The following is a 26,562-nucleotide window of genomic DNA, read 5'->3' as shown; positions in this document are numbered from 1 at the left end:
ACAGAAACTTACTGTGGAGATATCAAGAACATATTGACCCAGTGCAAACTTGCTGACAGTCATCGCACTTAACCTCACATAACCCCAGCAGAAATGCAACAATGTATTAACATGGGTTTTAGAGAGTCTGAAATGAATAATATTATATGACATATGTATTTCTAAGTAATTTATTAACAAAGTGCAAATCTACAGAAGCTAACATGGAAATAAACCCATGTAAATCAGGACTGAAACAGGCCAGACCAGAACTAAACTCTCAGAATATAATACAACAGAAAACACCACATTAACAGAAACTAATAATGGAACACAATAATCACAAGGAACATAAGTGGACACAGAGCAAAATTGTTATCCCATCCTGTCTATGGCTGACGCTGAGACCCTGAGTCATGCATTTGTCTCTTCTAGATTGGACTACTGCAGTATTCTATTTTCAGGGTTACCGCAGTCCAGCATTAGGGGTCTCCAACTGGTTCAGAATGCTGCTACCAGACTTTTGACACAAAGCAGAAAATTTGACCACATTACACCCATTCTGGCATCTCTTCACTGGCTGCTTGTCTCTGTGAGAGCAGATTTTAAAGTTCTCCTACTAGCCTATAAAATTGTTCATGGACTGGCACCTTCCTACCTGGCTGACTTAGTAAAGCCCTACATTCCCGAGCACCCGGGCCTTGCGCTCGCAGGATGCAGGACTAATTTGTGTTCCTAGGGTGAATAAAAATTCTGCGGGGCAAAGAGCTTTCTCTTATTGTGCCCCTTTCTGTGGAACAGTCTTCCAGCATCTCGAACGCAGTCAGATTCCGTGGACACTTTTAAAGCCAGATTGAAGACGCATCTATTCTCCCTCTCATTTAAGTAAGGTTGTTATGTGGGCCGCTGAAGAGGAGGTACTGCTGGCCCACCACCACCAGAGGGCGCCCTGCTTGGAGTGCGGGCTCCAAGCACGAGAGGGCGCCAGACCCAGAAGAAGTGACAGCTGTCATTCATCCTCTGCACCAGCTGTCACTCGTTCATCATCATCATCATCACCTTAAAGGCCGGACTGCAACTCCACCTCCTCGCCGAGAAATCGCGACTACTGAAGAGGTAATTTCTCTGCTGACACATACCTTGTGTAATAATCTGAACTTCTGTTGCAGTCGTTTTCCTGGTGGTTTTCCTTGTCTGTGGGATTGGCGTTTGGTGTGACAGCGACGGCTTCGCCTCACACTCCAAACCAGATAAGTGGTTAACCAGGAGCTGCACGAGTGTGTGATTGGAGGTGGAGGTGCTCCCTCCTAACTGTGTACAGACTGTGGATTACTGAGTGCGCGGACTCACACTCATTCATCTTGTCTCTGCTTTCTGCCAGCAGTACCAGGGTCGACAGCCGAAGACAGAGGCCACCTGGGGACTCGGGACTTGGCGGCTCCGGTGTTCTTCAGACCGTTGGTGGTGGAAGCCGTGTGGGACGCGGCTTCTCTCTCGTTGGGGGTCTTCTATCTTCGAGCCTGCCCACACGTCACCTGGTGTCAATTGACTTTGCAATTTCTGTATATTTAGTTGTGTATTATCACAACATTAAATTGTTACTTTTGGCTTATTCATTGTCCGTTCATTTGCGCCCCCTGTTGTGGGTCCGTGCTACGACACCTTCCCAACAAAGGTAAGGCTAAGGTGAACCACAAGGGGAACTACACACCAACATGAACTGAAACAAGAAGAATGGACACAGAACACAGAAGACACACACTGGTAACCAGGACTAGGAGTGCACCAACCTAGTTAGAGAGAGTGGTGTCAACTCAGAACATGGCACAATTTTGGGCCCTACTGCACTGAACTACTGAATGGACCTTTGATGTTTTCAGCATTATTTTTAAATCATTTAACCACATACAGCAACACATCCAGGTACAGGTGCTATCAAAATAAATTAATAAAATAGTTAAGCTATCAAATGTACATACATTTACAATTTATGATGATTTATTTAATTAATTTAATTAATTAATTTCATTATTTAATTAATCTAAAAAAAAACATCTGGAAATCACAATGTATGTTTTGTATGTCTGCTCCTCCACATCGAAAGGAGTCAGTTGAGGTGGCTCGGACATCTTTTCCGGATGTCCCCTGGACGCCTCACTGGAGAGGTGTTCCGGGCACGTCCCATTGGGAGGAGGCCCCGGGGAAGACCCAGGACACGGTGGAGGGACTACAACTCTCGGCTGGCTTGGGAACACCTTGGGGTTCCCCCGGAGGAGCTGAGGGAGGTGTGTGTGGATCGGGAGGTCTGGGCGGCTTTGCTTGAGCTGCTGCCCCCGCGACCCGACTCCGGATAAAGTGGAAGAAAATGGATGGATGGATGGACGGATGGATGTTTTTAAATAATTTATTTGTATGTTACTGCTGCAAATAAGTATTTGAACAGCTGTGAAAAGTTAATATTTGGTACAGTAGCCTTTGTTTGCAATTACAGAGGTCAAATGTTTCCTGTAGTTCTTGACCAAATTTTCACACACTGCAGCAGGGATTTTGGTCCACTCCTCCACACAGATCTTCTCTAGATCTTTCAGGTTTGGAGTTTCAGCTCCCTCCAAAGACTTTCTATTGAGTTCAGGTCTGGAGACTGACCAGGCCACTCCAGGACCTTGAAATGCTTCTTACGGAGCCCCCCCTTAGTTGCCCTGGCTGTGTGTTTGGGGTCATTGTCATGCTGGAAGACCCAGCCATGACCCATCTTCAATGCTCTTACTTACTTACTGAGGGAAGGAGGTTGTTTGCCAAAATCTCACAATACATGACCCCATCCATCCTCCCTTCAATACGGTGCAGTCGTCCTGTCCCCTTTGCAGAAGAGGCCCCCCAGAGTATAATGTTTCCACCCCCATGCTTCACAGTTGGGATGGTTTTCTTGGGGTTGTTCTCATCCTCTAAACATGGTAAGTGGAGTTGATTCCAAAAAGCTCTATTCTGGTCTCATCTGACCACATGACCTTCTCCCATGCCTCCTCCTCCAGATGGTCACTGGTGAACTTCAAATGGGCCTGGACATGTGCTGGCTTGAGCAGGGGGACCTTGCTGCCCTGCAGGATTTTAAACCATGACAGCATCATGTGTTACTAAAGTAATCTTTGTGACTGTGGTCCCAGCTCTCTTCAGGTCATTGACCAGGTCCTCCTGTGTAGTTCTGAGCTTTCTCAGAATCATCCTTACCCCACAAAGTGAGATCTTGCATGGAATTCCAGACCGAGGGAGATTGACGGTCATCTTGTGTTTCTTCCACTTTCTAATAAATAATCATAACAGTTGTCTTCTACCAAGCTGCTTGCCTGTTGTTCTGTAGTCCATCCCAGCCTTGTGCAGGTCTACAGTTTTGTCCCTGGTGTCCTTAGACAGCTCTTTGGTCTTGGCTATGGTGGACAGGTTGGAGTGTGATTGATTGAGTGTGCAAACAGGTGTCTTTTATACAGGTAACAAGTTCAAACAGGTGCAATTAATACAGGTAAGAGTGCAGAATAAGAGGGCTTCTTAAAGAAAAATTAACAGGTCTGTGTGAGCCAGAATTCTTGCTGATTGGCAGGTTCTCAAATACTTATTTGCAGCAGTAACATACAAATAAATTATTAAAAAAATCATACATTGTGATCTCTGGATTTTTTTTTTTTTTTTTTTTTAGATTATGTCTCTCACAGTGGACATGCACCTAAGATGAAAATTTCAGACCCCTCCATGATTTCTAAGTGGGAGAACTTGCAAAATTGCAGGGTGTTCAAATACTTATTTTCCTCACTGTAAATGGTCAGACTTTTAATCACAGAAATGACTCTGGTCCCGCATGCGAGGGGTTTAATGGAAATACACTGCAATCCGACGGGACATTTTATCCGATGTGAGTGAAAATCCATTGTACAAAATCTGTTAGATACGATGTTTATTACATGGAAAACAATACAAAAGCTTTGGGACTTTTTGTGTCCGGTGACTGCGAATATCTGGTTTATATGATGATGGTTTAGGGGAGTTTTACTGTACATGGGACTAAACAATAAATTTACCTCTCAGAGCTTTGACGATGAAGTTGCTTCCATCCAAACACGGTTGACTTTATTTTCCCAAATTTTACTTCTGTTCGGATCTGAAGGGAATCTGTACATCTTGAAGCTCTTGTTGTGTCTATTTGTGCCTCCAAATACACAACAACCCAGCATTTTCAGGAAATAAATAAATAAAATAGCTGGATTTACATGCAGACAGATTAACAGCAAAGGCTATTTTGAACTCAAGATGGCACCATGAGTCACATGACCAGTTTTTTTCGACTCGTCATGTCACCATCTCTCTATCAAAGTACACTACACCAACCCACACACTAACACATAAACACACTCACACAAACGCACACACAACAAAGTCAAATCAGTGAAATGCAACAGGAAAATGACTGTTAAAGATAGAGAATCAAAGAACTTACCTTAGTATAATCTATCAGACATAGTGATCCTTGACACCCCCCCCCCCCCCCCCGCCCCAATCGATTACCTGTGTTTGTCTTATCTTTTCTTCCTTTGAAGCCCAAAAGTAAAAGTGATATCTGCTTTGTTGTTGTTTCTGGGGACTTCCCGTTGGTTGCAGAATGTAAACAAAACCACATGTGATACCATGTGAGTGGTTTTCCCATCATTTATGCCAGCATTGTGAACAGTTACGGTTTAAATATGATAGAAAAAGATTATTTTTGCCAAAGGTACATGGAATTATTTGCTGTGAATGATTCTGTAAGTATCATTTATTCTGTTAGTCAACAAATCTGATCGACTTGCCATTGAGAATGGGTCAACAAGGCAAAATTATGTTTGGCTTGAAATGTGTGACATCTTGCAATCTAAGTATGTGGACTCTCAGTGGGAGTGAATAAGCTGCCTGGGGTGTGGCACAGCTGAGGCCACAGAAACCGTAACAGGCTTATCGAACGTCGAGTGAGACCAAAACTATGGAAACTATAAAAACTATGGTGTATCACATACAATCGATGCAATATATTTACATCAACGTATCTCAATCAATATTTGTTGATGTTCGATCCAAGACTTTGCCCTAGTTATATTATATATTTAATTTAACCTTTTATTTAACCAGGTTAGTTCCATTGAGATCGAGACCTCTTTTGCAAGGGAGGCAATATAAAGCTTCCAGTTCACCTAACATGCATGTCTTTAAATGTGGGAGGAAACCCACACAAACACAGGGAGAACATGCAAACTCCACACAAAAAGGCCACACATGGGATTCAATCCCATGACCTTCTTGCTGTGAGGCAACAGTGCTAACCCCTAAGCCAAACAGGGATGATAAAGAACATTTTTTTCGTGCACCCGTCACAAAATGAGTCAAATTTTCGTGACCTATAGTTGTTCATTGAATCTTTGCTGTAATTGTGTAAAAATCAGCGTGTGGATATTCCAGAACATCTCGAGCAGTCACTTGCTTGTTGATCTTTCTTATTCTTATTCTTCTTGTAAAGCCACTTTGCTCGATGCGTCTCCAAAGTGCGCACTTCCAGTCTGCAGCAGCGCTCCGCAGACTTCCCGCCGGGCTGCGCTCCCTTATTTCTGGAGGCGCAGCGACAATCAGCCCCAACAGGTGGAAAGGTCGAGTGGGAGAATAAAAAATAACATGCCGGACTCTTCAAGTAGCTGCGTTTGACGCGCACAGGAAACTTGTGCTTTTGGCTTGTTTTCCTCTGCAGGATTGGAGCCGAATGCGGTGCGCGCTCGCCGTCTGCGCGTTTCCCCACAAATCACACCGGATGGAAGTCGTGATGAAAACTGAACGGATGCGGGATCGCTGTCAAGTGTCCAAAAGGAGAGAGGAGGACGCAGACTGCGCTGCAAACCGACGGAGAGACAAACTGGCACCATAAAGGGTCTCCCTGCAGAAACACGCTGCAGTGATCACGGATGCTCCGCGCAAGAAGTTAAAGCCGGTTGATTTGTATTATGCATCTGATTTCTTATCGCTGTTTTGGATCAAAGGATAAGAGCTGTGATCCCTCTGAGAGAAGTTCAAATGCGCAACATCCCAAAGGTTAGTTTTCTGCTCCGCACTGCCTGAAAACGCACATCTTACCGATGCGTAAAGGCGCATAAAAGCTGTACCCTTTCGTGCCCTAAAGGTGCGTGTTTAATTGCTGGTTAATTACTTGATGCTGACATTTTATATATGTTTTATTACGAATCAGAGGCCGTGTTGATGTTCTGCAGGGTCTGCTGTGCTCTGTGTGTTGTCTAATCAATGGAGGAGGAAAAGTGTGATGTTTTGTTCTTTAATCATTATTTTTTTCCATATTATGTCGTCTTATTTATTCCAGATTCTGCTGTTGTCCACCGCACACACATACGTCATAAAGCCATCTATCCACTCCTGCAGGTGTACCACTAGTCTGTGTTATGTCATACAGATATCGGCATTTATTTATTTAGTTATTTATTTATTTTGCACATGAAACCAAATTATGGGCACATGTACCAAATAATATTTAAGTCTTACTATTTCATCAGAGGACAGATCATCATCATGAAAATCACTGCAAACCCAAAGATACATGAAAGGTTTTGTTGAGCTTAGTCAGGTCCATAAGTACTTTAGACTATGACACAATTTTTGTAATTTTGCATCACAGTGGAAATTAAATGAAACAAGTAAGATGTACTTGTTGCAGATTCAAGAGGTTTAGGAAAAAATATTGCCTTAACCATTTAGGAATTGCAACAATTTTTAGACACAGTCCATCCTTTTTTTCAGAGCCTGTGAGGGGCCTGGTGCCTATCCCAGCAGTCATAGGGCATGAGGCAGGGTACACCCTGGACAGGAGGCCAATCTGTCATCAGGCCACATGCAGACAAAAAACACATTCACACCCGCACGCACCGATGGACAATTTAAGGTTTTCAATCCATAACCTGCAGGTCTTTGGATGTGGGAGGAAGCCGGAGCACCCAGAGTGAACCTACACAAATCATCTCTATCACAGTGTAAAATCAACTCTTACTGGAGTAGAAACACTTGATTTGACAAGACGGTAGAACTGATTTCACTCTATAATTGAGCGTATTTCACTCTATTTAGACTGGGACCAAATGTTATTCTGGTGTCACAGACCAAACGGTCCGCCCCTAAAAATCGGTCCCCCTTTTGCATCTGCGCATGCATCATTTCGGACCACAGCAGCATGTCCGAAATGGAGTCTCTTTACCCCAAGCAATAAAATGGATTAAATTATTTTAAAGTCAGTTTTAAGCAGAAATTCGACAAAATTCCGTGATGGTTTGAAATGGCCAACGTGCAGTGAACGCATCAGCTAGCAGCTCATTTCACTGCGGTGCTCTGATCGCTTCCGCTGCCTTTTGTGATGAAATAATGCTGAATTTATGTGGAAATGATTGTTGTACAAAAGCTTCAGATATCTGTCGCTGAGACAGATGATGACTGGAGTGCAGTTTGATGCAGAAACGAGGTGTTAATCCGTGAACCGTGTCATCAGCGGAGAATGATTTTTAGGGGGACCGTTTGGTTGGCGAGACCGGCAGAGTAAATTTTACTCAGCAAAATTTACCTTCCATTTGGTAAATTTTGCTGAGTAAAATTTATGTCTTGTACTTCATTTGCATGACTCATTAAGATCTACCAAGAGTTGTTGTCCATTCGGCTGCTCCCATTTTGTTTGGGGTCACCACAGTGGATACAGCCAGATCCGCATTGGTATTTGGCAAAGGTTTGACACCGGATGCCCTTCCTGACGCAACTAGAGTTTTACATGGAGAAGCACACACAGCCGCTGGTGTTCCAAAGAGGTCTCTCATCCAAGTACTAACTAGGTCCCGCACTGCTTAGCTTCTGAGATCTGACGGGATCAGGCTAACACATCTTATTATATCTTATATATATGATCAGATATATAAAATCTGCCTGGACTTCTCAAAAAGTGAGTAATCGTGCATGAAGGAGACTAGTGAGGGAAGCCACCAAGAAACCCAGACATTTTTTGAAGGAGTTGTAGGCTTCTGTGTGTGATTGGAGAAACTGTGCATGGTGCTACTTGGCAGCACAGTGGCTCCATAGTCAGCATGCTTGCTTCACGGCAAGTAGGTTTGGGGTTTGATTCTGCCATGTTTCACTGTGGCATTTGCATGGTGTCTGGGTGGGTTTCCACTGGGCAAGGCAGCATCTCTACATCTGGAGCTGAGCGCCGGACTGTGGCTTCCCACTGATTGTGTGTAACTGTAATTAGGACGGGTTAAATGAACTGGACACATTTTGTTGTATGTACAATAAAGGCCCTTCTTCTTCTTCTTCTTCTTTTGTCTGTTGCACCACCACTCAAAACTTCACGGAGGAAAGGCAGAGGTAGGAATTTTAGAGAACAGACCAGCTTCTGTTTAAGAAAATCTTTCCACTCTGCCATGAAGCCGTGTACGAGGTCTATTAGACAATAAACCGACCCTTTTATTTTTTTTTTTTAACCATATGGAATTTTTTTAACTATATGGAATCGTACGAATGACGTACGATTCCACCAATCATGCTTGAACCCTCGTGCGCATGCGTGAGTTTTTTCACGCATGTCGGTGACATCATTTCCCTGTGGGCAGGCCTTGAGTGAGATGTGGTCCCGCCCTCTCGGCTGAATTCCTTTGTTTCACACGCTGCTCGAGACGGCGCGCGTTGCTTTATCAAAATTTTTTTCTGGACCTGTGAGGAATATCCGAGTGGACACTATTCGAGAAATTAAGCTGGTTTTCGGTGAAAAGTTTAACGGCTGATGAGAGATTATGGGGTGTTTCTGTCGGTGTAAGGACTTCCCACGGAGCGGGACGTCCTGCAGCGCTTCCAGGCGCCGTCGTCGGCCTGTTTCGACCTGAAAACATCCTAATTTAAGGTTTAATTCACCCAGGATGTCGTGAGAGAACAGAGAAGATTCAGAAGAGGCCGGCATGAGGACTTTATGCGGACATTCCACTGTTTAAGGACATTTTTTAATGAAAGACGTGCTTGCAAATTCGCCGAGTCATCACGGAAACGACTCTGCGAATTTGCGAGCACGTCTGTGTGCGCCGCGACAGGAAAACCACCTCCGTGTTGAAAACCATTTGTAAAATTCAGGCGGCTTTTGGTGGCTTTCAACAAGTGAGTAACTGAGAAATTGTTTAACAGCTTGGGCATGTTCCAACTTGCCCGTTAAGGTTTCCAACGGAGGTGTTTTTCCTGTCGCGACCCCCCGCGGTCGGGTCCGGCCCGACATGCGACTCTGCCCGCACGTTCTTTCATTACAAAATGACCTTTAACAATGGAATGTCCGAATAAACTCCTCATGCCGACTTCTTCTGAAAGTTCTCTGTTCTCTGACGACTTCCTGGGTGAACAGAGCCTGAAATGTGGAAGTTTTCAACTTGAAACGGCGAGACGCTGCCGCCTCGAAGCGCAGATCGCCGTCAGGCGCCGTGGGCCGTCCTTAAAGCGACACTACCAGACCAAAATCTCTCATCAGCCGTTAAAATTTTTACCGAAAACCAGCTGAATTTATCGAATGGTGTCCACTCAGTTGTGCCTTACAGTTTTGAAAAAAGTTTGATCAAACAAAGCAGCAGTCTCTGAGCCATTCCTAAACAATGAAAAAACGACGAGAGGGTGGGCCACTCCTCACTCAAAGACTGCCCACAGGCGAATGACGTAACCGACAGGCATGAAAAAACTCTCGCATGCCCACGAGGGTCTGATGTAATCACACGTGATTCAAATCCATATGGTTTTTGAAAAAAATAATAAGGTCGGATACTTTTCTAATAGACCTCGTAACTGCTGACGTAACAAACAGAAGTTGACCAATGCACAGTTTCTCCAATCAGCCACAGAAGTGCACATCTCCTTCAGAGTTGTCTGGTGTGTTGGTGACTTCCCTCACTTATTTTCTTCTTACATGGTTACTCAGTTTTTGAGAACTGCTCACAATATTTTTGTTAACCCCTGGAATTAAAAGTAATAATACACCCATTAAAAAGGTTTCTGAATGGTACGTCTTAAAATTGATACCATATGGGTGGGTGCATAAGGATCTCCACATACAGCAGCATATGGAGTTTTTGTGCAAATCATCTGGTTGATTCTCTGTTTCAAGTGTTCTTTTATCAAATTATCCTTGTATTTATTAAAGCTACGGGCTCATTTAGCATTTTGAGTATTTCAGAACATTTTTCTTGAGGAACAGTTTTATTTATGTGGGGCAAGTTGGCCTGGAGCTTACAGATTCAGTTCTCCCATTGGACAGGAAATTTGCTAAGGTGCTTTGAGCATGGTGTGTGTGTGTGCGACATCACCATGAAGTACTTTGAATATCTGTATTATGCCTGGTTCACACGGCAAGATAATTATGCAGATTTTGAACCTGATCTCCCCCTTCTGACAAGCTTAAGGAAGCCCCAACTATTGTGATGGCTCTAAAGATAATCTTATCAGCAGTGGCGGCTGGTGAAAAAAAGTCTTGGTGGGGCTGCTGTGCCAATAGATTCCCTTGCCTTGTCCAGTACAGGCATTCAAATGAACAGTCGGAAAATTACTACAATTCCACAATAATCATTTTATGTCCTTCTCAAAATCAGCAGTTTTACAGATAAAGTTAAACATTTAGAGCTATATTAGGCTTTATTTATATTTTGGAAAGGAACAGTATCAAATACAACACTCAAGTTCTTGAGCGAGGAACATTTCACCATTTGACACCAATTACACACATAGTACACCAAACTGTACTGCACTGACGTTATCTTCAGCCAAACAGATTATAGGTTTCACAATGACACCCCTTAACAGAATAGAAAATATCACCAAATTTACACTCTTTCAAAATATGGAAAAATTCTTCAATTGACAAAAGAACATTATGTACATATTACAATGTTCACACCACCTTCCAAGAGAGAGAGAGAAAATGTTTGTGTGTGTGTGTGTGTGTGTGTGTGTGTGTGTGTGTGTGTGTGTGTGTGTGTGTGTGTGTGTGTGTGTGTGTGTGTAAGAGAGTGTGAGAGAACGAGAGAGAGTGTGAGAGAGAGAGAGAGTGTGTGTGTGTGCGTGTGTGTGTGTGTGTGTGTGTGTGTGTGTGTGTGTGTGTGTGTGTGTGTGTGTGTGTGTGTGTGTGTGTGTGTGTGTGTGAGAGAGCGAGAGAAAATTAAGGTAATATTTTGCATGAACATTACTGAGTGGAATGGAGGCAAACTAAAGAAGCTTGAAAAACTTAAATTAAATAACTTGACTAACTAATAACACCAAAACCTTTAAATTAAATTGGTTAAAATTAATTAACAGTGTAGAGGACAAAGCAAATTAAGTATAGAAAACCACTTAATTAAATGCTTTGCTAAACTTGGGTTAGTCTGACTATAAGTGTCTTGTATGTACTCAGTAGTGGTTGAGTTAGAATTTCTTTAAAAAAAACATGCAAATTGCTATTTTAGGTTTTTGTCTTTTTGTTTTTAAACTGAGCAAATAATTTGTTTTAGACTGTGGAATACTCCAAAGAATATTTCACTTCTGTGGGCTGATCCTCATTACGTGTAAACTGAAATCAAAATGCCAGCATGGCTGCAGGTTTGAACACTGTTACAAACAGCCCCGGTCTCCCCTATTACCATTATAACTGGCCCGCTGTACCAATAAACATCACAGCTTTGACCCCCTAAAACAAACAAACATCACTCATTCATTTTATCTTAAATTTTCATTCTCATTTCAACACCAGGAGCAACATTCGGAAATAAATCCGAACAGCTTGTTAGCTCACCTGAGCTGAAGTGGATCCAAAGAGGAATCCGTGGCTGAAAACGTCAGAGGACATAACGAGCAGGAGGAGCAGCAATCACAAAGTCCCAAAGTTCTTCAACTTCCTTCAGCAAAACACACAGAGACAAAAAAATAAATAAATATAACCCAAATGTCGGTGGAGTTTTTGTTTCTGCCAAAAACAGCAGCACTTTGATAAATCCACGGGTGACCCAAGCCATTAAATTTGGCAATGCTGATTGGCTAAATATTTATTATATTTCCTTAGCAACCACACACAATTGGCCCCTGGGCGCTAGTTCTGGTGCCCACAAGCCATTAAATTTGGCGATGCTGGTTGGCCAAATAATTAATCTGCTTAGCAACATACACGATTGGACATTTTGCTGCACTTAAGGGGCAGATGAGTGAGCGCCCAAGACGAGAAATGATACATTCTGTGCTTCTGTTAATGGAAATGCACTACTGAGTCAGTTGGTGGAAATGTTGTTTTAATAATTCAGATTACATGTAGGCACATACTATTAAGTAAAACCGACATTGATAATATTTTTAAAAAATATATATTTTATCATTTTTCCCCTCCATATCTGGGAGGGCGGTGCCCCAGCGCACAGCCACTACTTCTTATCAGATTTTCCTGCTGTGAGTGGTGTGTTAAGAGTGCTCTAGTCTGCTCAGAAGGACTAGAGTGCTCTTAACACACATGTTGGATCTCTTTGCCCGATATCCCAGTTTGTGTGGTGTCCCCCTGACCACAAACGAGCACGCAGCCCATTGAGCGTGACATGTAGCCAATCAGAAAGCAAGATGAGGGAAGCATGGAGGGGAATCCAAAATGAAAACAGCCGTCATGGTTCACTAGAAAGTCCAGTGATCGCGCTGTCTCCACTCCTTTAACTGTCTTTGCTTTTTCTTTTTGTACCTTTTTTTTCTCAGAAATAGCCCACTAACTATCACCATTGCTTCTTCCTCATCCACCATTTTTGTTTACCCCAAAGTCACGTTTAATCTCGAGAGATTTTACGAGATTTCCCGTCTGACCTGGGAATGTTTGTGTGTGAAATCTGTTCATGTGTGGTGTATTGTCTTTACCGTGTGACTGCACACCACACACTGTACGATCAAAACTGTTTGATCCATGATTTTTTTTTATCTCCATGTGTGTGGTTTCTCTGGTATTGGAAGCCTACAGACAATTTTAAAATCTTGCTGTGTGAACCAGGCATTAGACAGAAAAGTGCTATAGAAATATATTTTAGCATGTCGTTTTTCAAATGTTTAAAAACAGTGACTTACTTTGTGAAACAATTGTTTGATGCCCCGTTTACACCAGACTGAGACCCACATAAGACCTACAAGACCATGACATGTTGTCAACTCTCACAGGTCTTGGCTGGTCTCCAGTTTGAGCTGTTATTTGCATTTACACCAAGCGTGCGTTGTGACTGAATTGTGTTAGTAAAGTATTTGTAATATCAGTCATGCAGCCCCATGCGGAGTCAATTGAGCATCTGTTATGACCAGTAGGATCAGTGGGAGTGGGTTGGGACCAATTATGAGACCCATGTATCTTGTAACCAGTCGCACAACTGCTGCGAGTGTTTTAAACAGTTCAATACACTTGTGAACCTGTTGGAGAGTGATGGCAACCAGAAGGGCTCTTTAGTCCAACCACGTAGACTCCACTCTGACCAGCCTACAACCCCGGTGAGAGTCATTGAGAGTGATGGCGAGCAGAGGCCATTTTTAGATCACACATCAGCCGTGGGCTCGGTATAAATGGGGTGTTATTTAGTTTGTTAAACCTTTTCTAAGCCAAAGAATTCCCCCTTTGTGCAGTACATGTAACCATCATAGTGCTTTGAAACAGGGAATCATCAGTGTTAAATCATTTTTATTTTCTGTTTTAAGGTAAACAATTTGTAAAACAACAGTGAATAATTTTCTGATTAAATTGTTTCAGTTGGTGTTTTGAATATTTTGAAACCAGCCCAGTCTCACACTTTTTTTTTCTGATGAAATGCTTTATATTTGGGGCACTATTTTTAATCTTACCCCTAACAACGCACAACCATAAAACGCTGAATCATTTTCTGAAGTAATTGCTTTGAGTTTTTTTTTTCTTTTTTTTGAGCATGTAAAAATATTGAATAATTTTCTGAAACCTTTTTTTTTTTTTTTTGCATATCAAAAATCTAATCTTTTTTCTAGACAAGGTGTTTAATTTTGTCTTTTGATCATTTTGAAACAGTGAAATATTTGCTGAAGTGTTTTATTTTGTGTTTTGAGCATTTTGAAGGCCTGATTTTTATTTTTTATTTTTTTTATTGTTTCATTTGTTATTTCAATAGAGTGAATCTTTTTCTGGAGCATTTTTACTCTCTCTCTCTCTCTCTCTCTCTCTCTTTGTACCAAATGGACCAACGGTTTCAGGAAATGATTCACTGTTCGAAATGCCAAAGTATCAAAAACATTGTTTCTGTCATCTCTCTGAATGAAATATTTCAAGAAGAGTTTTAAAAAAGATCCATGTCCTCAGCTACACCTATGGTCAAGAGTCCAGTCCACAAATGTAAAATGAAATTGAGAGAGAGAGACCGACAGGAAAACAGACAGACACAGAGAAAAAGACCAAGAGAAACAAATGCCTCCAACATATCTCCTCAGGATAAAAGAGCGTGATCCTTTCTGGAGTTCTTGGTTTTCATAGTGCGAGAACTGGAGGGCATGGGCAGTGGTTTTACTGAAGTAAAGTGGCACCTTTGACTCTAACAGGAGTTGACAAGTGACAAATTTGGATGAAATGTTGCTTAGGAACAGCAGCCAGCAGTGATGTTGGACCTTTATGCTCCATCACTTCAGAGTTATTACTGTGCATTTTTGCCATCTTAGGCTTCACCTCATTCTGCATCACATTAGGTTGCAGACAATTAAAGTATTAATACCACACCCTTTCAGGAAACCCTTTCAGCCATAACATTGTGACCACTGAGAGATGAACTGAATAACATTGATTATTTTGTTGTAATGGCCCCTGTCAGTGGGTGAGCTGTATTAGCCCGCAAATTAACATTTTGTGCTCAAAGCTGATGTGTTGAAAGTGGGAGAAATTGGGATGTTTAAAGATCTGAGTGACCATTTGGCCATTTGACAAGGGCCAAATGGTGATGACTAGACAGCTGGGCCAGAGCATCTCCAAAACTGCAGCTCTTATGGGATGTTCCTGGTCTGTTTTTGTCAGGACCTACCAAAAATGGTCCAAGGAAGGAAAACAAGTGAACCTCTGAAATAGTCATGTGGGATGTGCTGGACAAACCAATCCGATTCTTTGAATCTCACGTCACAACTTGCAGTTTTTAAAGGATCTGCTGAACACCTTTGGAGGTCTGGTGGAGTCTATGCCTTGACAGGGCAGGGCTGTTTTGTGGGAAAAAAAGGGAGCTACACAATATTAGGCAGGTGGTCATGGTGTTGTGGCTGATGGGTGTATATTGTTGACAAAATATTACATTGATACAAAGACACGGCTTCTTACATAAATCCATTTTCAGGTATGTAAGAAACAAATACTTTCTATGCCTGTTTCTGTAACCTTCAAGAAACTGAGTGCAGGCAGTCAAATATTTGTATGTGCTGTTGTGAAATTTTTAATCAGAAAATATGTCTTACTATGAATGTGTCAATCTACTTATCCTATCACTTATATATATATATATATATATATATATATATATATATATATATATATATATATATATATATATATATATGCAAGGTTAATGGAGAGTTCTGTGGGGTAATTGTTGACCCCAGAAAGATATGCATTTTAAATTTTTTTTACATTACAAGGTTTGATTTTATCATATAAAATCAACTAGAAGCACTCAGAGAGTGCAAATCTCCACCAAGGCCATGGGGTCACTGATGCCACAACATCTACACGCCGTGGAATCATTGAACCTAAAAAAGTCTAACAATGATGTTTGCTCAGTAGTAAAAAAAAAGTTTCATCTGCTGTGACTGGATAGCATGTATCCTTAGCACTTGGCATCACAGTTTATTGAAACTTGCACCTTTCCCAGAAACTACTGTCATCTGAGCACTGATATTGATATTGCATGTGCTTATAGACAAAAACAAATCAGAGACAAAATTCAATTTATTATTCAGCTAAACTGCAAATATATGAATTTTTTAACATTTATGAAACACTTCTCTAAACAAGGCCATAGAGTCACTGACCCTAAAGAGATTCCCTTCCTGGCACAGTGATCTATTTATTTTTGTCTCTTTCTCTAAAATTGTATACAATAATCATTAGATTATTAATATATAAACAAAAATAAATTTAAGAAATATTACAATTTGAAAACAAATGCACCCGAACGTGATGACAGCTGCAACTGCTTAATGCTAACTTTTAACATTGAAAATGCCATAGACATGCTAACGCGTTAGCATCGGGATCCGGATCGTGATCCGGATCACCACTAAAATTTAATCACTTGTTCCTCTTGTTGTTTCCAACCACTCCACAAAATTTCATCAAAATCCGTTCAAAACTTTTTGAGTTATCCTGCTGACAGACAGACAAACAAACAAACGCGACCAAAAACATAACCTCCTTGGCGGAGGTAAAAATGAATCATAATATGTCAGAATATCTGTCATAGATAAAAGAAGCAGTATGGGTGTGATAAACATAAATAGAGCTATTAACAAGGAATAAAATAGAACAGGATCATAAATGACCCTGCTCGGTCATTCTAGTTGCTAAAGCTTGGTTGCTGGAGGGTTAAATAGAAAGGGGCTACTAATTACACTCTTTCACTTCAAAGAGGAGTTGCCTTTCCAGGCCCTATTTTGACAGTGGAAGCAAAAATGAGTTGGAGGGCGCAAGTCAGTTTAGGGCATGCCTGTGTGCACTTTATTTCAGTTGCAGGAAATACTGTTACAAAGCAGGATGCTGGGTGCAAAAGGATTGAATTTAGCATGTTCTTTGGCATTCTGTCAACCAATTAGAGTGGCACCTATTCTTCCTTTTAAACTGGAGTGTGCAAGGCGCACAGCGCTGTGGAAAATAAAAATAAAAAAATGGACGGCTTTGTTCAGACTGCCAGTTCAAATCAGATTTATTGCATATCTGGTTCAAATCTGTTCTCAGTGATTGTCTGTACACATGATATATAGCAAGTTGCAGTTCTCATCTGCCATCTAATTCATGTAGGTTGGTATAGTAATGAAATCACACAAATGGAAACATGGTCGGTGTCTGAACACTACAGCTAAAACCACACAGAGCTCTGTAATTCAAGATAAATGGTAAATATACTGCATTTATATAGCGCTTTTCCATGTGCATCAGACGCTCAAAGCACTTTATAATTATGCCTCACATTCACCCATTCACACAGACACACACCGATGCCATGCAAGGTGCTCACTGCACACCGGGAGCAATTTAGGGATTAAGGATCTTGCCCAAGGGTGCTTAGTGATTTTCTAGTCAGGCTAGGGTTTGAACAGAGGATCCTCTGGTCTCAAGCCCAATGCTTAACCACTAGACCATCACCTCAAAGGATACAGATTATACGAGCTTTGTGCCACGCAGCAGCGCAAAACTCACTCTATGGTAGATGGAGGCACAAACCGGAAATGGCACAAAACATTCCGGAAATGGCACAAAAAAAAAAAAAAAGCCCAGTGGAGAAAAAGCCACAAACCGGACAACATTGTCATAAAATACCACAAACCGGTGGTAGACAAAGCTGCAAACCAGAAATGACATGGTGAAATGCTGAAGAACTTCGCTCGTTCATGTCCGCGACATATCCATATTAAAAAAATAACACAATGCTAAAATACACTTGTACACTCTGCCGTATGAGCGTTGTCTTCTTTATAATTTGCAGTTGTTTAATTAATTATTAAGCTTCTATTGTCTTATGTACAATTTGTACACGTTCAATAAAGCCCCTCTATCAATCAATCATAAACAATATTTATGTTTTAATGGCATCTGCAGGAGTGCACGCGTCTGCGTGTACATGACACGCAGACAAGAGTGACGAGTGGAAGTCAGCGAATGTTAGCGTGCACACTAATGTCCGCAAAAGTCATTACAGAGGTGTTATCAGGTTCCAAAAACAGCATTTTCAGTTTTAGAAGTGTTTATTTCTCAGTAGCTTTTATATAATATATGACAAAGAGGTTATTATTTACACACAAAAGAAATGTATTGTAGCTAGGTACCAGCCTGTGACGTCACCACGCTAACATCTGTGAAATGTCTTGTAAATAACTTCAGAGGTGTTATTAGCTTCCAAAAACAGTGTTTTAAGTTTTAGAAGTGTTTATTTCTCGCTAGCTTTTACATAATACATGAGAGACATGTATATAAACGCACAAAACGAAGCGGTTTTAGAGAGACCAGCGACTGACTCACGGTGCAGCTCTACTCTGATTGACTGTCACCCCCACCACTCAAAAAAAAGTAACAGACTGAAACAGAATGTGACTTTTTAACCTCTTTAAATAAGTCAAGGTTAGCCATCTTTGAACCTGTCCAAGGTTTGTGTTCCAAGAATGTTTCCTGTGAATTTGAAGACTCTGGCAGTAATAGGATTGGACTTATGCTGAGCTTAATAAAAATAGTAGTTGTGCACACTTCCAACTCTCATTAGGCCAGGTGCAGGACAATCAAGAAAAGCAGACAAAATAAGAGAGAAAATCCACACACCGGTAAAGCTCTCAAAATCTTTAATTGACCAAAGCAACGTTTTAACCCTGAAGTCTTCTTCAGGGAACTTATGTCAGAATTTATATTGTTATATTTTTAAGTTTATATATTGTAAAATGTTCAACACAGGGTGTACTGTTGAGTGATGATTTGATCAGCTAAATGAGCCTTTAGAAAAAACACACACACATGCACACGTCAAAAATCACATCCAAAAAGCAATCGCAGAGAATACAGTGTGGAATAAAAGACTTTAACAAAGACAAATGATATTTTAGGAAATAGACATTACACACCTTTACTGAAAGGAACTGATTTTTTTTCTCTTTGTTCCTAGGCCATGCTATTGGTCTGTTAATACTATTTATGTGAGTGCCATTAGCGTCAGTGCAGAACCCGGTTCAAACCCCACCCCTGCCACATTTCTTCATATAATGTGGAGTTGCGTCAGGAAGGGCATCAACATGCAGATCCACGTGGGATCTGCTGTGGGAGCAGCCAAAGGGACTTACAATGTGACACAGGCGCAGTTAAGTCAGGTTTAAATTCAGCTTCATTTATATTTCCTCCACCTCCTCCAGCATTCACAGGAGGAGGTATTTCATCACTCAGGGCTCTCTGAATATCTTCCAGAGGAATTGTAGTGCACGGCTTAGTGGAAATTCCAGCCTGAAGGAGGTGAGAATGGAGGTTGTGATGGCATAAGGATAGACAAGGAGGCATTTGTTTGAAGAATCTGCGATCAGGTGACATGCCATGTATGCTCCACTGACCCTCAGCTTGCTTTCTGAGGACTCAAAGCACCATCACGTGTCCTGTAAGTGATACCACAGTCCTGACAGATGCCCAATGGCTTAGTGCAGTGGAGTCAAGATATTTTATAGGTTTGTCTAAAGGTGATGTTTGTGCCAGGTTGTTGGCTGGATGTCACGGTTCTGGTAACTGGTCCACCACCAAAACGTAGTGAATGATAAGGTGGTGAAACATCTGAAGATGGGTAAAGCATATCAGAGCTGAGCTCCTCCATGAAGGTGGAGATGCTGTTCTCCTACCATTGCATACAAACTTTGCTTGTTGTGTGGGCCGCCAGAAGAGGAGGTACTGCTGGCCCACCACCAAGGGCACCCTGCCTGAAGTGCGGGCTTCAGGCACGAGAGGGCACTGCCGCCACGGACACAGCCGGGGGTGACAGCTGTCACTCATTATCTCATGACAGCTGTCACCCATCTACACTTCATCATACTACTCCATAAAACCCGGACGTCATCTCCACCTCGTCGCCGAGATATCATCGACCTGTGAAGGTAATATCCTCAGCCAGAATCTAAATGTGTCTTAGTCTGAATTCATTTTGCAGCTGCTTTCCTGTGGAGTGCCTTATCAGTGAGGTTGGTGTAATCAGCGACGGCTTCGCTTCACACCCCAGCCAGATAAGTGTTGAGACAGGAGCTGCACGAGTGTGTGTAAGAGGTGGATGGAATCTCCACCATTGTTGTTACTGGGTGTACACACACCCACGTCTTATTGTTTCTGCTCCTCGCCAGCAGTACCAGATCCGACATTCAGAGACGGTGGCCACCTGGGGACTCGGGACTTGGCGGCTCCAGTATTCTCCAGGTTCGGTGGCGGAGGAAATCAAGTAGTTCCGGTTCTTCTCAGGACAGACGTCTTCTATCCTCGAGCCTGCCCACACGTCACCTTTGTGGATTGACTGTTTGCAAAATTCTGTATTCCTCTGTATTGTGGTTGTGCTCATTCACAACAGTAAAGTGTTCATATTCGACTCTTCTTCGACTTCATTGTCCGTTCATTTACGCCCCCTGTTGTGGGTCCGTGTCACTACACTTTCCCAACATTGCTTCTATCTTCAAGAATTGTGCCAACTACAGAGGTTTTACACAGCCCAGTCTCACTTCTTCATTCCCCTGTCATGAAAAGTGCCCGATTTTCGTGACACATTTTATTTACTTTGCTATTTATAATCCCTTCTCCCAACTCTCACCCCACATTTCATGCCCCCTCTCAAAATGAATTTGTACCCCGGTTACGAAAAGTGCCCCATTTTCGTGCCCCCATCACAAACCCATCAATTAATGTACTTTTCATAATGCCACCACGAACTGCCATGAAACGGGATTGGATTTACACTGCTCTCTGTGCCAGGAAAGTGACGTGCAAGTGCCAATCTTAACAGGATTCATTCAAATCCCTTGTTGCTGAGTGACTGCAGAGGTCTGGCCTCACTGATTGGAAATCTGAATACTGACAGCACATTTTTGCCATCGAAGTTGATCCTCACAAAGTGCTTTATTCAGTAAAATGGGCTGCTCTGTCAGATATCCTGAGAGTTTATGGAATCCCCTGTAAGTTGCTGGACATTATGACTGGCCTATTTGCAGGAACTGCCAGCAGTGTGTGCAGTGGGGGTTCAGAATAGAGTTTCTGACTTTTTTGCAGTGAATTCTGGTGTTCATCAGGGGCATGTTATGGCTTCTACGATGTTCAGTACCTGCATGGACTGAGTGTGCACCAACTTAGGTGCCATTGATAGTGAGGTAATGATCACTGACTGTGACTTTGCAGACGATGCTGCGATCTTTGTGGAATCAGTGCCCTTGTTGTGGAATTTGAGAAGCTGAGTGAGGAGTCAGAGTGTCTGGGTTCCAGGCTTTCAGTGATTTTGTGGACCCAGCCAGCTGTGGGTCTCTGGGACCTCAGCCTTTGAGATCCAGAGATGCCTGGTGATTTTTGAATGTGATGACCTTGCTGGCAGGACTGGCATTCCACTCCATTATAAAAACATTCACCAGTCTTGACCCTGGATGCTGCCTTTGGGCTAATGTGTATGTCTCATCCACATCTGGATGCAACTGGGAGAGTGTGCTTTTGGATCTGTTGTGGTACAAGAGGTGAAGTTCTTTTTTATATGTCTACAGTAACATATAACATAACTGACTTTATTATTTGGAGTCTTTCAGGGTTATGTTTTTATTCTTTATGTGCTTGCTTTCCTACAACTCCTGCCTCATCCTTTTCCCCTCATGGCCTCACACCTTCTACAAGCAACAGAAAAAAGGTGGCAAAATGACAAAGCTCTGTTTGCACTTTTTTTCTTTCCAAGAGAAACCTGTAGAAATTAGTTTGATGGAAACACAATGTGATTGGCATATGACAATTTGATTAAAAATGAAAATATTTATTGTGATAGGTTGTGGACTGCAGGGTGACTCACTGTACTTCACTGGCTGCACATGCATGCTTTACATGCACATTTTGTCCTTTAACTGCCACCAGGCATCTAGCACCTGCCAATCAATTTGCCAATTAGCACCACTGATGACAACCCTTGGTGCGTTAATGATTTAAGCTCACATCATCAATTTCAGCTGCACAGTGCAGGCTTGATGTTGTTTTTCATGATGGTGTTTGTTGGTGAAAGAGGATTGTACAGTTCTAGATTCTTCTGGTTTTCATCCTCAGGATGTTCAAAGGGTAATATTGTGCAAATCTGTTTTTATCTACCTTTTATAGTTAAATATGCTTGATTTTAAATTAAACATTCATACAGTTGTATGAGGATGCATGGAAACACTACCCTGCTTTTATACAATCTTCAGCCTGAAACAACACAGATTAGACAAATGATAAAGTGTGAGTATTATAAAGGGTTAGGCAACACCAAATCAGGAAAAAGTTGGGAGAGATTTGAACAAAAGGGCAGTGACCCTTACATTTATTTTACCTTCTATTTTATTGCAGACAGTGTGAACCAAAGATGTTTCATGTTGTGTGTGGTCAACTTAATTTCATTTGTTAATATACATCCATTCCTGCATTTAAGGCCTGCAACATGTTCTAAAAACGGTATGGGGCAATTTATTCTGTTAAGTATATCAGTATACCTGAGGGTTTATATTTTATTGTTATGTATTTGTATTAAATAATCACTTAATTAAAAGGATCATATTTTTACTTTTCTAGAGGCTTAATCATGTAGGTGAGGTTGTGTGGAACTGGTTTTTGTGCTGAGAACAAAAGAAGCGTCAAGTTACTCTAAAGGTGCCCTGACACTTGCACGACTTTGATCCGCGCCCTTGTATGCTCTCTGCCATGCACGAGAGCAAACTCATCTTAAACTCATTGTAAACCATTGTAAATTGTGCGCAGCTTTGTGCAAGTGTGCAAAGAAAATTTTGAAATGTTGAAAATTTCCATCACACATTAATTACATGAACTCCACGTGAACATTGCGCAAATAAGTCAAAAACACTGCGTGTGAGTGCGAGTGATTGCGTCAGTGCTCCGCATCAGAGCGCAGCTCGTCTGAACGATTACGAGATGTTAAATCTATCATAAATGTGCTTTTACGCTGCTCACAAGAACAAATGAACATGCAACTGTTTTACCAAGCTATTACAATATAAACTTGACAAATAATTACCTTGTTAGATGGTTCGAAATGCTTTCTCTATGTCATTCAGCGCGCGCGCGAGAGAGAGAGAGGAAAAAGCTGCTGTTGGAGCGGTCCTCTGTGATTCCGGAAGTGATTAGATGCATTTTCAACAGCCAACTCTGAGAGAAAATGATTAATCCGCTATGAAATAATTATTTAATTTATGCAGCATCCAGCGCACAACGCGTGGCATCCAATGGAACAAAGAACAGCATCCAGCTGGGAACACAGTGGACGAAGTGCGTGCAAATGTGCGGATCAAAGTCATGGAAGGGCACCTAAAGTTTCATTTTATTGCGACCTTTATATGCTCTTGGGGGCCAATTACATTTGGAGTTGTGAAATTTGGTCTGCTTATTAACACACCTATATTGTGTTTTATAAAAACTCTTACCTGTCTTTGTTTGTGGTTCAGATCACATGTTCTCTTGTGTGAGACACATGTCCTCACACCCAGGCCTGTTAACTTCACCAACTCTCAATAAATTTTAAATTGAGGAATAGATTGAATCCTGACTCGAACTGGGACGGGACACAAAAGATTTTGGGAATTACAGTTGTAAGGATTAAGAGATAACACAGACTTTATTGTCTCTGTAATAAACAATGAAACTTCAGTGGTGACAACCAGTCAGTAGCAGCAAAGATTAAATACGAGGTCTGTTAGAAAAGTATCCAACCTTTTTATTTTTTTAAAAACTAGATGGATTTGAATCACGTGTGATTGCATCAGCCAAGCTTGAACCTTCGTGCGCATGCGTGAGTTTTTTCACGCCTGTCGGTTGCGTCATTCGTCTGTGAGCAGGCTTTGTGTGAGCAGTGGTCCACCCCTCTCATCGTTTTTTTATTGCGAATAAATAATAAATAATATAAATAATAAAATAATAAAAATAATAATAAAATATTGCTGCATCAATTTTTTTCCAGAAACTGTGAGAGACCTCCAGGTGGACACCGTTCGGAAAATTAATATGGCTTTCAGGGACGATTTTATGGGGATTATACAGATTAAGGAGTGTTACTGCCGCTTTAAAGACGGCCCACAACTGCTGAGAGCGCGGCGCGCTCCCAGCGCCGATCAACAGGCTGACACCCCGCTGAAACAACCAGATCATTTCCAACGTGAAGGCTTTGTTGATCCGGGACCTCGTCTGACTTTCACAAAAAGGCAGAAGTCGTGGACATCAGCACTTTTTTGCCACATTCCACTGTTACAGGAGTTTTTTTCATGGAAAGAAAAGTGGAGGAACGCGCCACGGAGCCGTTCATTACGCGGGACAAAACCACCTCAGTGTTGGTCTCACAGGACAGCTTAAAGGTGGATTTCAGATGGATTCCGGTTGCTTTTCAGTCGTGTGATTATCCGATTGTGATTGTGCATGAGCTGGACCTGCCCCAACATGTCCTGGAAGGCTTCATCACGGCGTTGCTTTGCGCCATGCAGCTGCACGGCGACACGCGGTGGAGCCGCTCCTCTTTCCATGACAAAAGCTCCTGTAACAGTGGAATGTGCCATTCATTTCTAAACTGGACGCTGTCTTGATCCGGTATGTCGTCTGACTAGCACAGGAATTGTGAAAAGAGTGGCCATCAGCATTTTTTCGGCACATTGAGACAGACGTGCGGAGGAATTCCGTGCGTCGTGGTGGAGCTGCATGGCGCAAAGCAATGCCGTGATGAAGCCTTCCAGGACATGTTGGGGCAGGTCCCTCCGCTTTTCATTCCATGAAAAAAACTCCTGTAACAGTGGAATGTGCCGAAAAAGTGCTGATGTCCACAACTTCTGCCTTTTTGTGAAAGTCAGACAAGGTCCCGGATCAACAAAGCCTTCACGTTGGAAATGATCTAGTTGTTTCAGTGGGTTCTGAGCATGTCGATCGGCGCTGGGAGCGCGTCATGCTTTCAGCAGTTGTGGGCCATCCTTAAAGCTGCAGTAACACTCCTTAATCTGTATAATCCCCATAAAATCGTCCCTGAAAGCTACATTAATTTTCCGAACGGTGTCCACCTGGAGGTCTCTCACAGTTTCTGGAAAAAAAATTGATGCAGCAAAGCTCCAAATCGTTCAGACATTTATTCGCAATAAAAAAAACGACGAGAGGGGTGGACCAGTGCTCACACAAAGCCTGCTCACAGGCGAATGACGCAACCGACAGGCGTGAAAAAACTCACGCATGCGCACGAAGGTTCAAGCTTGGCTGATGCAATCACACGTGATTGAAATCCATATGGTTTTTGAAAAAAAAAAAAAAGGTCGGATACTTTTCTAACAGACTTCGTATAAAAGATAAAATAAATAAAAATAAAATATAAGCACAATAAGGTGCAAGAGACAACAGTAGATGTTATTTACAGTGTAAACTAAGAAGTAAAAATTGCACTGCCCTTGGCTGTTTAAAGTCATCACTTTTACAGGCAGTTTTCTTCAGAGAAGCCTGGGGATGGATACATGAACATTTCCAAGTCAGTGAATGTGTCTTGGACTTCATTTACATCAATCATTAAGAAATACAAATATATAGTACTGTAAATCTGTGTGTCAAGTAGGTCAATCTCAAAAACTGAGTGACTGTGTATAACACAGATGACTGGCCTTAATGAATCTATCATATTTGGTAAGGAGTTGGGGTTTGGTGGAACAAAATCATTTCTTAGGGCTCCTTCACATATCGTGCGAATTTGGAAAAATTACAGCAAAACAGCACAAAGAGTTCGAATTAGAGCACTACAAAACATTGCGCTGATGGGAAGGCATGCATGATATCAGTGCGATAGTTCGTGCACGCGACGTGTCTTTCGAGCAGGAACATTGTGACGAGCTGCACCACATCTCGCTGCTGAAAATCAAATAAAAACCAGCTGTATAATTAGTGAAGATCACTGAGTTGATATAAATAATACATAAAAGGGGACACAATATAGAACCCCACAGTTTAATAACCCTGGCTAAATATGAAAAAAAAAATGCCACTCACAGGATTTGAACCCAGACAGTAAAATCACCAGTGTAAAACTAACACTGACAGTGTTAAATTAACACTTCCAGTGTACATATGGTCCTACTCTGGCCAGAGTAGTTAATTTAACACTGGTGATTTTACTGCGCACACACTCTGATTACCAGATGGAAACTTTACCACTGGGCTACAATCACTATCACATAACAGGAGTGTGAAAAGATTAAAATGAAGAAGCAGATAAACATATTTTCTTAAAAAAGTAAAAAAAGAGCTGTGATAACTGACCAAACGGCGTTTGGTATGGCATATTTCTGCTGATATGTGAAAGAAATGTGACAGAAAGTGACATATTTGTCGTACTGTTGGCCTGTCATATGGTCCTGCGGCACGAAGCTCACTGTCCTGTCAGACAGACGTGACTTTCAGATCACCTGCTGCATGTCACAATGAACTGGCGGTCTGGTCCAGCTGGAACAGCCTGTCAATGTGCGCGCTCTCCAGCCTGTCGCAGAAGTGATATATGTTTTTTATGTATTTTGAGGACAGCAAGCATACACATGCGCATGTCCTTCAAAACATGGTGC

At 41.9% G+C, this 26,562-nt stretch overlaps 1 protein-coding gene across 2 annotated transcripts in view; it reads left to right on the top strand.

Annotated features, from left to right (window-relative positions):
- Nucleotides 1-5,528: 5,528 nt before the first annotated feature.
- LOC117517304 (short transient receptor potential channel 4-like) overlaps nt 5,529-26,562 on the top strand; it is a 147,170-nt gene continuing 126,136 nt past the window's right edge. The window contains exons 1-2 of one of the 2 annotated variants that reach the window (XM_034178285.1): nt 5,529-5,634; nt 5,741-6,078. The gene's annotated coding sequence lies outside the window, so the exon portion shown is untranslated. Of the gene's footprint in view, nt 5,635-5,676; nt 6,079-26,562 lie in introns of those variants that run through there. The other variant, XM_034178284.1, reaches the window with a different exon arrangement.

This window comes from Thalassophryne amazonica, chromosome 9 (assembly GCF_902500255.1).
Source record: "Thalassophryne amazonica chromosome 9, fThaAma1.1, whole genome shotgun sequence".
NCBI lineage: Eukaryota > Metazoa > Chordata > Actinopteri > Batrachoidiformes > Batrachoididae > Thalassophryne > Thalassophryne amazonica.
This window is presented reverse-complemented; position numbering and strand designations above follow the sequence as displayed.